This window comes from Mastigoproctus giganteus, chromosome 6 (assembly GCF_048544385.1).
Source record: "Mastigoproctus giganteus isolate SK-2022 chromosome 6, ASM4854438v1, whole genome shotgun sequence".
Classification (NCBI taxonomy): Eukaryota; Metazoa; Arthropoda; class Arachnida; order Uropygi; family Thelyphonidae; genus Mastigoproctus; species Mastigoproctus giganteus.
In genome coordinates this window covers 6952500-6964826 of record NC_143580.1, presented here as the reverse complement: position 1 = coordinate 6964826, position 12327 = coordinate 6952500, and the positions used below count along the sequence as shown (strand labels likewise).

Here is a 12327-nt window from a genome sequence, read left to right as displayed (position 1 = left end):
CTTTATATAGTGTACATAAACTGTTTATTTAATTTACACTATATAAATATATATGTGTTAGGCAGTAGTAGTGTCTTGGCAGCACTGAATGTAGTTTTTTTTTTATATATAATGAAGTAAAATGTGTTTGCAAATCTGAGAAAGATTCTGATTTAAAAAATAAAAATTTGATTACAATTTGAATTTTTTCATAATTAAGTTTTTTACATAAATAAAATAATATAATATTGGTGTAGATACACCATAGTTTACCCATAAACTTAAACTGCATATGTAGTGTATAAAGGCATCGTTTTAATTGTATCTCATATTGTGGCTACCTTCACGAGATACCAGGTATTGCATTATATCATTGTGAATTTAGCTACAATATGAGATACATTTAAAATGATGACTTTACACTACATACATAGTTTAAATTTATGGGTAAACTATAGTGTATCTACATCGATATTATATAGTTAATTATTTAAACCCATATGTAATTATGCCTTGTACATTTCATCTTTAAATAAAGAAAATAAATACTGTAGCTAGTTTGGGACTAAATGTTTGAACTTTTCAGTAGGCACATTATAAAAATTAAAGTTTTGAAATTGATTTGAGTCTGTGGTAAAATGCTGCATCGTTGAACTCAGTAGCAAATGACTGCACTGGAAATAGTAGAATTAATAGATCACTGCCCCCTCCCATTTATGATACATAAAAAAATGTCTTGATGCTCATTTCATTCCTGAAATAATATACTCCCCCCCTTCTTTTTTTCCCTTTCTCTCTCACCCTTGTTCAAAGCTATTTTTTTACCCCCTTATTTATTTCTAAGACTCATTCTGAATGTGAATTGTTTTCATTTGTTGATTGCTTATTTAACTGGGAACTTTTCATCTTCAAAGAATGGCATTTTTTTTTTTTTTTTTTTGATCCATTAAGATGCGCACATGAATAAAAATAAAGAAAAAAACATCTCGAGGAATGTTTGTGTGAAAGTAAAATCCTGAATTTATAACATCTGGTATCATTGACAATTATTTAATAAACTCTACAATTGACAGAAAGAAAATTTATCAAACTGAGTAACCTCACTAATTTAATTGAAATTCATGTTCCAGAGGGAGGGGAAAAAATGATAAAAATAAATCTTTCCATTTTAGAACTGAAGTAAGCAGCATAAGTATTGTACATTAATTTCTCTTGGAAGTTGTGTGTATAAACTTTTTTTTTTTTTTTTTTTTTCAAAAAGTGCATATGTCAGAGAAAAAAAAAAAATATTCTAAGAAATAAATGATATTTTCTCACACAGCTGACATCAACATTAATCTTGAGTGACAGTCATTTTCTTACTTCTTAATGTTGGTTTTATTTTATCTCTTCTCTTGTGCTTGCTTGGAAGATGTTTCATTTTGACTTTAAAATTATGAGTAAAACAAAAAAAGTATTATAGGTGGGAAGCTTTATTTGTGAAATGTAGTTATTTTCTTGAGACTTTTGTATCCTTTAAACTGAAAAAATGGCTTTTAGTTTGCTTTATTTAGCTAGACTGCATATTTTTTTTTTTTTTTTTTTTTTGATAAAAAAAAAAATAATGAAATGATAATCTCAACCAATATGTTCATATATCAGTTGAGGAACATTAGGGCTCTTCACATCACTGCTCATCACATCAGTACCCTTATGGTGATATGTCACTTTGGCATTGATCTATACGTAGAGCTTTTTCTTAAGAAGCCATTAGCAAAACTTATTAAAAAAAATATGTAGTACGTGATCAGTATTTGATATCCAGGTATACTGGAAAAGTGATATTTCTCCCCCCCACCCACCTTTTTTTAGCAAGCCTTCAATGGCAGTGTAGAGGCTGTGCCATTTTAGAAGTGTTATTAGAACTTATCAGTGGTTCTCAGCACTTCTTGTAATATGATTTATTCCCTGCACTACATAAAGAGACCAAGCATTATTTTTGTTTTGTGAACTCCCGTATATTTTATCAATAATTGCTTAGGAGGCCTTATGTGGGACTCTGTTACCTGGTCTCAGCTACTGATAAAGTAAGTTTCCCAGAACTTTTCCTATGGTTTTTAAATTCCAAAAGCAAGAAAACCAAAATTAGAACATACGATACAGAATTGTGATACATCGATTCTTCATGCCTTGAGTTTCCTTGGCACTGTGCTGTTCACTCTGGAACAACTTGTGGCACTATCCAAACACCCAATCCTTCCTCTCTCTCTCTCTCTCTCTCTCTCTCTTGTAGAGTTTAGCACATTCTGTGCAAGTGCATATAGAGGTGAATTTGCATGTTCTTCAGGCTGAAAATCCCAGAATAACATATGGGGGACCTATTCTCCCAGTCTATGCCACAGCAGGACTTTGAACCCAGAGCTCTCACAATGAGTGACAAGTGGTGAAGCCACTATATTGTCATGCAGGACTGTGTGTATATATATCAGGTTATATCATGTAGTTGCCAACACTCTTGGTTTTCATCTGCTTAATACAGTTGAAGGGACTTTTAATAGATGATCCATTAAAAGTAAATATCACCTATCTAACAGAAGGAAATATCACTATTACTTTAGTGTTTTAGGGAGGTCAGTTTGATATAATATTTTCAAGCCTGTTTGCAAATGTGTGAAGCATCTATTAGCTTTGGCATGCTTGAAAAAAAATTATGTCAAATTGGCCTAGAAAGGCTGAGAATACTGATGTAATATTTCATTCTCTTAAACAGATAATATTTACTTTTAATGAATTTTCCTATTCATGGAAATCAATTCCCTACTCCCAGTGAATAGATTTCCATGAGATTTCACTACCCCAGGGGCTCACATCTGGTGAGTATGGGCTTCGCAAACCCATACTCACCTGAACTGGATATCATCATTCTTTTCTTTCTTGCTTTCTTGGCGATTTTCTTCTACTTCTCTCTCTCTCTGTCAGGGTAATGTGGGAATTTTTTTTTTTTTTTCTGGCTGGTGCAGCATAAGCCTCAGGCTTCTTTGCACTATATGGCTGATAATAATAATAATATTTGGCTCTTTTAAAATAGCTTCTGGAATAGCTTAACGCAACCTTCTAAAAGAAGGTTGTGTCAGGCTCTTCCAAATTTCATTAAAATCAGACAAACAGAAATTCAGTCTTTCCCCCTTTCTTCCCTTTTTAGCTCTATGTATAAATAAATGTTTTGGATGTTCAGGCATTTTTTGAAAACAAAAAGCTAAATCTGAACCAAATTAAACTTTTCATTCTCAAGGATTTTCAGCATGTATTTGTTGATTCTTGAAGATTTTATGTCAATTCAGATTCCATACTCCCTCAGATTCCATTCTCCATTTGAATATTCCAGGACTTTTATACTAAATTTGATGTCAGTAAATGAACTCATTTTCCTTGTGCAACTGTTTCCTCTCTCACCACCTTAAGAAGTGTTGTTACACAAATCCTACTTCATGACATTAAAATTGTATGGTGAAGTTTTAGCAACATTTATTGTGTACAGTATAGGAGTATTAATCTTTGAGATACTTGATTTAATAATCAAATAAATCTGAAATATAATGCACTGTGTCCACTTCCTACATTTTCTTTTCTCTCTGTTCACTCAGACTTTCAGCAAAAGCCAGAGTGAACAGAGATAAAACTGTCTGTTCACTCTGGAACAACTTGCAGCACTTTCAAAGGAAAAATTTTCTTTTTCCATTTCCACAGTTTCTCTATTTAAAAAATTCAAGAAGCCTTTATTGAATAGGGTTATCAAGTTGGCAATATATTATGTTTATGATTTCACATAACTGCCCAATACTTGTTTGCAAATTGAGATTATTAGCCAACCCCAGGTTAATAATTTCAGTTTACACGTATACCACCATTATGTATCAGAATAAACTCATTAAAAAAAAAAAAAAATCCTAAAAATGTATGCACTACTTTAAACATAGATGTGCCACATTATGACCATGTCAGCTAGTGTGCCATAAACATCAAAACCAAACCAAGTTAATAATTATTTTATTGCAGATGTAAAAATATTATTAGCTGAGAAATATTCAAACTTTTCATTAAGTTAGACAGCATTTGCTAAATTCATGTACATAATATTGAATTAAAGGTAGTTAATCAAATTAAAGTAATTAATAAAGATGATTAATTAATTAAACTAATCATTCAATTAATAAAATAATTAAATGAAAAGAGTAATCATTTAGAGATATCCATAAATAGCAAATTAAAAAAATGTTTAAAAAGGTTGGAAAATAATGTTAATCACGGGCAAGAGTAGTAAGGTATAAAAGCAAGCTGTTTCATAGCTTACTTTGTATAAAGGATAGCTCTTTTTGTAATCTGCATAAAAATAAATATCCATTTGATTACTGACCAATATAACACTATGTAAGCATTTCATAGCACTGAATCACATAAGCAGACTAAACAAAGTAATTGTTTATGCTAACTGGGTATTGGATCCAATTTTTGATTATCTTGACAAATTCTTCACTAATGGGAGTTTCCCATCTTCCTATAATTATCTATGCAGACAATAAATTCCATTTTGTACAAGACTCTCTTCTCTCCATTTTGGCTTAATGACTTTGAGGCTGTGCTGTGTTACAATGAGCAGCAATTGTTTTAGTTATCTGAGATGGAATGAAGCCTTCATTTGTATGCAGCTCAGGGCTGGCTTGCTAATTGTGAATTCTTGTGTGCATGATATGAGCTGCAACCGGCTGTAACTAAGTGCCAGATAGTGTATGCAGGAATGGAGCTGTTTGGAATTAATTACTAAATTAGCATGACAACTGAAAGAAAAACTCATTTGAAAATAATTTGCCTTCTTTTCTTGAGCATTAAGTATTATAAACATTAATCTCTGTGTCACCATACACACTATGTTGTTGGGCATGATACATTTGAAGTTTTTTAAAAGGCAATTTGCATATGCTGTTTAATTGTGGTAATAGCAGTAATAAGAGACTAAAGGAAGTAATAGCCACCAGCTCTTTAACTGTATCACATTAAAAAGTAACTGTCATTGGTTCCAGCATAAATTATGTGAAAAATGATTCTTAATCTTCAGTTTGATATTTAGCCTTCACTATTCTTTCATAGTGTTAATAATGCACTAATATAGCTTGGCTGCAGTCCAGCTGAAATATTCATACTCTCAGGAGGAGTTGTGTGTTGATAGGAATGTTGTGATTTCCTATTAGTAGTCATGTTGCAATTGCCTATGTATCTTGCATGTAGAGATCCTCTTGACAAGAGGATCAATTTATTTTGGGAGGATAGTACATTATGAACTTCCATGGGTAAGGGACAGGCTAATATTTTATGATATGATTCTGCCAAATACATTTTTCAGCTTATGAAAAATGTAAATATATTTTTAGGACTTGTAGTGTAGTATGAAAAAAATAAAACAGGAATTTAGGGCAGATATAAAAATTTAATTCAGTTTAGAACTGATTTGCTGATTAAGAAAATTAATACACAATAAAATAAATTACTATTAACAAGAGATTCTTCCCTAAGGGAATAAACCGCAATCTTAATATTAGCATACAAAACAGTTAACGTATTATAATTTAATAATATCACATAATTTTAGAGCAAATGATTTAAGCCACAAAAATTAGTGCTATACCATCATGTTGTTCATAGTGAAATAACAGAAGCAAGCAGAGTTTGCATATAGGCATAATTGTATAACATCTTATATTGTAAATTCAACCACAATGAATTACCATATTTGTGCATGTCAAATAAGTTGCATTTTCTCTTAGAGAAGTAGTATGTTGTATTATTATTATTATTATTATGTCTATATATAAACTCATTCTATTACGTAATTATGTACAATGTGACTGTAGCACTCAGGAGCATTGGAAGAGGAGGACAGATGAGTCAGCTGCTTTAGGCTCAGACATTGTGTGTTGAAGGGGGTGACCTAGACTGATTCTGGGCATCCACATGGAAAGGAAGACCAGTCCAGTGTGGCTGTTTATCCCAAGGCTGTGCCAGCACTATGTTAGTTGGGTGTAATATCCATAGCATGAATATTTTTGCTCCAAAGTTGCACAGAATAGAAACTTCTTGCATCCTTTAGCATCTTTCATATTGTTGAATCAAATCAAATCACGAAACTGTGTTGTCAACTCCTACACTTTAGTGCAAAATCCTTCTCGTGTTAAGGGAGGCAAGAAATGAATGACCTATTATCACACACACACACACACACACACACACACACACACACACACACACACACACACACACACACACACACACACACACACACACACACACACAGTGTTTCAAAAGTGATGGTCAATAATTTAAAGGTGAACTATACAGACTACAATATGCAAAAAAAGCCTAGTAAAAATGGGTCCTTAAGTGAATAGTTTTCGAAATATTGTGCATTTCTAGTTGGGATCCACCACTGACTTGTTTTTTTTAGGTTAGGTTATGCTCATTCTCTCCCATTCTCCTCTCTAAATGCTCTGAGACGTAACAGGCATACTAGTACTTGTCAAAGGATAGTCAACATGGAAAGAGGTTACAGCAACGAAAAGTATGTGGACATGCACTTCGTGTATGGTAAAGCCAATGGCAATGCACTCGAGGCTGCACGTTTGTACCAAGAAGCATTTCCCCACTGAAGGCAGGGGAAATGCTTCTTGGTACAAACGTGCAGCCCTGATGAATATGCAGCCCAACAGGTGCACATTCATCAGAGTACATCAATGCCTTAGAGAACATGGGCACTTCACATGTGGAGTATGAGCAGGTAGGCCCAGAAGCATAACACCTGATGTTGAGGAAAGGGTGTTAGAAAGAATAGAACAAAATCCAGGAATTTCGACAAGGGGGGTTGCTCTACAAGAACGTGTACTGAGTCATAGCAGTGTGTGGCGAATTTTACATCGCCAATTACTGTACCCCTACCATATCTAGCATGTACAAGGTCTCAACAATACAGACTACTCTCCCAGAGTGAACTTCTGCCAGTGGATGCAACAACAGTGTGTCCTGAACCCTCAATTTTTAAACTACATTTTGTCACTGACGAAGCTGGGTTTACTCGTGATGATATTTTTAATTTTCATAACTGTCACGTTTGGTCCGATGAAAATCCTAATGCAGTTCACGAGTGACGACATCAGCAATGTTTCTTGTTGAATGTCTGGGCAGGACTACTAGGAGACCGTCTAATTGGACTACACTTTCTGCCAAACAGGCTAACAGGAGAGTTGTACCTGCAGAATGTTCTTCCAGACCACCGGCCGACCAGGCTAGCCAGGTGGGTAAAGTGCCTGCCCGGCAACCCAAAGGTCGCGGGTTCGAATCCCGCCTTGGGCTTGGATCAAAGTACTGCAAAAAAACCTTGGGAGGTGCATTATGGCCACAGAAGCTGATGCGCCAACAACTACAAAAAAAAAAAAAAAAATCTTCCAGACCTCCTTGATGATGGCGCCTCCGTAGCCAGGTGGGCAGGAGCAGCAGTGCGTAGCACACGCTTCTTGATTAAACCGGGGTTCGAGCCCGTGCCCACCAAAAATGGAGGATGCGGAAAGGTCAGGGAATGACCACCGCATATCCCCGGAACAATATGGCCTTAGTTGCTAATACTCCTAAAAACCAAATAACAAACAACAAACAAAACCTCCTTGATGATGATGTTCCATTTCAGCAACGCCAAAACATGCGGTTTATGCATGATGGTGGACCGGCAAATTTTGCTCTAGTTGTGACTCGGTATCTAACTAGAAGGTATGGTGAACGGCGGATAGGTAGAGGTGGGTCTGTAATGTGGCTTCCCAGATCACCAGACTTAGATCCTATGGATTTTTGTATCTGGGGCCATGTAAAAAGCTTGGTACACTTCTGACATTAACACAATTGAGAAATTGCAGCGTCAGGTAGTGGCTAGTAAAGCAAAAAGATGAATGAAGTAGAGATAAGTAGTTGGGCTCGGGTAGTTCGGGGTTGCAAACCCGTTCCTATAGTTAGGACCTGTCCTGTGATCCATTAGTCTACCGAATGCAATATGTGGGGCACTACCTTCTTACTTTACACAATCTATTTTTTGCCTTAACAAAGTTTAGCTGCTTTTCACTGCTACTTTGTAAGCTATTATATTTCTCAATTATCCTCGACAGTTTGGACATCATGTATTTAACTGCATTCATCACCACTTATTTCATTTCAATCTATACAGACACCATACCATAATTATTAAATTTTTATTTATTATTATTTTTTTTTTTCACACCTAACGCTAGGAGCTGCTAGCGCACACACACATAAATATACCGGCACCCCGCCATCTTGGTCATTTGGTCAGTTTTACAAAGTAACGGTAAGTCCCTTTCTTCCAGCCTATTCTGATATTTATTACTTTAGTTTTTTCAATTCTTTTCACTTGCTTCTGTAAGGTCATCCATGTTCTTTATGCACTACATAACATAACCACTTTTATTGGCACAATCTATTAGACTCTTACCGCAAAATTTAAAAAGAAAATAATATTTCATTCTCAACACGTGACAACTGCTCACGTGCACCACAGCATACAGAACATGTTGGAAACAGAAGCAAGAACAGTGCTGTCTTTTACATAATTTCAGTGGATGACCTCTGATGATGACACTGAGATTGTGAAAGACACTGCCATGTTATCTTATTTTGGTCGCCTTTTCACTTCTTATCTTTATTTTTCATTTCCTGTCTATTTCTTCTTCTTTTTCATACCATATATCGCTCACAGTGTATACCGTATATTCAATAAGTTTAAATCAAAATCTTCACACTTTCTCCATAAGCTATGTTATCTTTTTCGTGCAGGCACATTCCACCCCCATGATTAATTAGCTTCTTAATACAATTATTCTTTACTATATATACACACACCTATGAGCCAAAATGTTATGACCAGCGAGTTGCTATGCAAATCGAAGCAACTGCAGGTGAACTACGGCATATGCACGGGTTGGGACATGGTATGAAAAACACCTGATACTAAGCTCCGTTAATCAGTGTTACTCTTGTCCTTCAGATGGGAAAGGCTGCAGGCCTAAGCGAGTTTGACAAAGGCCAAATTGTAATGGTCAGAGCATATCCGAAACGGCATGGCTGGTGGGATGCTCACAGTCAGCCGTGATTAGTACCTACCAAAATTGGTTTGGTTCGAGGGATAACCCACGAACTGCTGGCAAGGTGTTGGATAACCATGGCTCATTGATGCTCAAGGTGAGCGAAGGCTCTCCCGGATGGTACGTGGTCACAGAAGAGTGACTATGATGCAACTCGCTGGTAATTGGAATGCTGGTGACAGGAGTAATGTGCCACAACACACAGTACATAGATCCCTGCTGACAATGGGGCTGCGTGGCCGCAGTCCACTCAGAGTGCCCATGTTAACCACAGTTCACTGGCAACAGCACCTACAATGGGCACGCGAGCATCGAAACTGGACCTTAAGTGATTTGGAAGCAGGTCATCTGGTCTAATGAATCATGTTTCCCGTTGCACCATGTGGACGGCCGGGTACGTGTGCATCGTTTACCTGGGGAAGTGATGGCACCTGGATGCACCATGGGACGAAAAGAAGCCGATGGCTGTGGTATCATGCTTTGGGTGATGTTCATCCATGGGTCAATTCATCCATGTGCCAGGCACTCTGACATCTACCACCTACCTAAACATCATTGCTGACCAGGTACACACTTTCGTGGCAATGGTCTTCCCTCTGGCGGTGTTGTCTTTCAGCAGGATAATGTGCCATGCCTCACCGCCCGGATTGTTCGAGACTGGTTCGTGGAACATAAGGAAGACTTCCAGGTATTGCACTGGCCTCCAAATTCCCCAGACATCAATTCCATTGAGCATCTGTGGTTTGTGTTGGAACAGCAACTCCGATCTGCGGCATATCAACCATGGACCTTACAGCAGTTGAAGGATCTGCTGGTTACGTGTTGGTGCCAAATAACACAAGAAACATTTAGAAAGCTTGTAGCATCCATGCCTCACCAGGTACGAGCTGTTTTGGCTGCATGTGGAGGACCAACATCATATTAGTTAGGTGTTCATAATGTTTTGGCTCATTGGTGTATGTATATGTGTGTGTGTGTGTGTGTGTGTATATATATATATATATATATATATATATATATATATATATGTTTGCCAGCAGAGACAAGAGATGATTATTCCATTATATAAAGTAATGATTATGCACCTCATCTCAAATATAACTTTGGAAACCTCATTTTAGTAAGAATATAGAAAAGGTGACCTAGTTGAACTATTTGTCTTTAAAAAAAGGTTGAGTAAATTTTAAATTGATTGTTGGGATAAACTTCTACCTAGTATTGCTTCCTTGTATGCATGCATGATTTTTTTAATACTAATATCAGAAAACTTTCCGGTTATCAGCTATGATTGAAATGAGATGCAGATGATATGCACAAATGAGATGCAGTTGAAAATGTTGTCACTTTGATTAGCTAATTGTAATTGTCTCATTGTTTTTTAACATATTGGCATAATGCTGATTCAGTGCAATAGTCATCACAGAATTCCTGAGTAATGCAGTTTAAGTGTATGTCTAAAGCAAGTGAGAAAATTGTGAAATGTTCATAACATATAAGGAGTATAGAACCCAATTAAAAAAAAAAAAAAAAAAAAGTGTTGTGAAATGTCATATGGGGGGAGATATTGTTGTATATTTATTTAGTGTTGATGTAAATTTGCCTTTTTTTTTTTTTAACCTTTCCATTCATTAAAAGCTTTGGTTGTTGATATTCTGCTATTGCCTGTCTAATTTTTGCCAGCAGTGGCAGAATCAAATTATATATTTGCTTCTAGCAGTGAAATAATGGAATCATTAACTCAACAAAATAAAAAAAAATAATAAGTGGAAAAAATTAAATTTATTTTTAATGCTCTAAGTAAAATTCATTAATAAAAAATTGTAAAATGGGAAAAAAATTTCATATGACTGGGTAATCCAAATTTCAGAAAAAAATTATCATACATCAATTCATCTATTCAAAACCTTGAATAGATGAATTGATGTATGATGTAAAAAACACTTATAAAACATGTAATTTGTCTTCTTTGCATCTTTCAGTAAGAAATAAAATATTTTATATTACAGAATTTATTACTCATGTTTCAAAAAGAGAGCAAACTATGTTCCAGAGATACACTGTAATAGCTTTAATAAGTATGGAACATAAAAAAACAAAACTTAGATAGATTAGGTTGTTTTTTTGACTTTAAAATCAGGCTGATGTACATTAACATCTAAAATTTTCTTATTGTCTTCTCAGTTTTTAATTATATACGTGCAAACTAATTTAATCTAATTTTAATGTAGTGCAATTGAGGTGAGCAACTTTTTTTCAAGCACAGATATTGATTAAAGAGATCATCACATTTCTCTTGCAATCTACAATTTAAATAAGTGTTTCATCCCATCCATCTTTTGTGATTCTCAGACCTGCCAGCTTTAAGTCATGCATAAAACTATCTTACCTGCATTTAATCCTTCTGAAACTTTTTCTTTTGAAAGATGATATATTCAAGATTGATGATAATGTGTGTTGCAAGGTAATTTTAATTAACTTTCTGAACCAAGAAAAATCTTTCTCTGCAAATATATGCACAGGAAAGAATGGATACAGTTCGAAAACTTGCTTTAACTGGATTACTTTTCAACCTTTTATCTAAAATGTAAAAATAGCTAGTTCATTGAATAAGTATTGTAATTTAAATACTTCTAGGAACGTTTGCTGAAAAGCATTTTTATTGACTGAAAATTCTGGGAGAATTGGGGTTCTCAGAGAAAGCACTGTTGAAATTTTTTTTCAGTATTCATCAAATGCAAAGTATAACTTTAAAGAAATGTGGGGGGGGGGGGAGTTGCTCTCAGATTGTTGTTAATTTTTCTCAGTTTCTTAAGTACATATACTGTTAAAACATTTTTATTCCATTAATTAGACAAGACTAATACACAGAATTAACAATATAAAATTATTATTCTGCACATAAATTTTTTTTTTTAGAATATTTTATACATATATTTAATTGCCTTGTTCATCTTAATGGCTCTAGATCATCTCTGGCACTGAAATGGAAGTGTTTTAAAAGTTTGAGCAGTTATTTTCATTTACTTAATTATTTTAGATATATGAGCAAATTTGCAAACTCTTTTAAATGACGTCTTAAAGGTAGTCTACATTCACCATTACATTCATCAGATCATATATGTGATAAAACACTGCATTTGTAAAAATGAATAAGATTTAATGGAAAATAACTTCTCTA

The 12327-nt window shown here is 34.9% G+C and overlaps 1 protein-coding gene across 2 annotated transcripts in view; it reads left to right on the top strand.

Annotated features, from left to right (window-relative positions):
• The window catches only part of LOC150083870 (glucose transporter type 1-like), a 433074-nt gene that overhangs the window by 306584 nt on the left and 114163 nt on the right, over positions 1-12327 (top strand). The gene's annotated exons all lie outside the window — the stretch shown is intronic.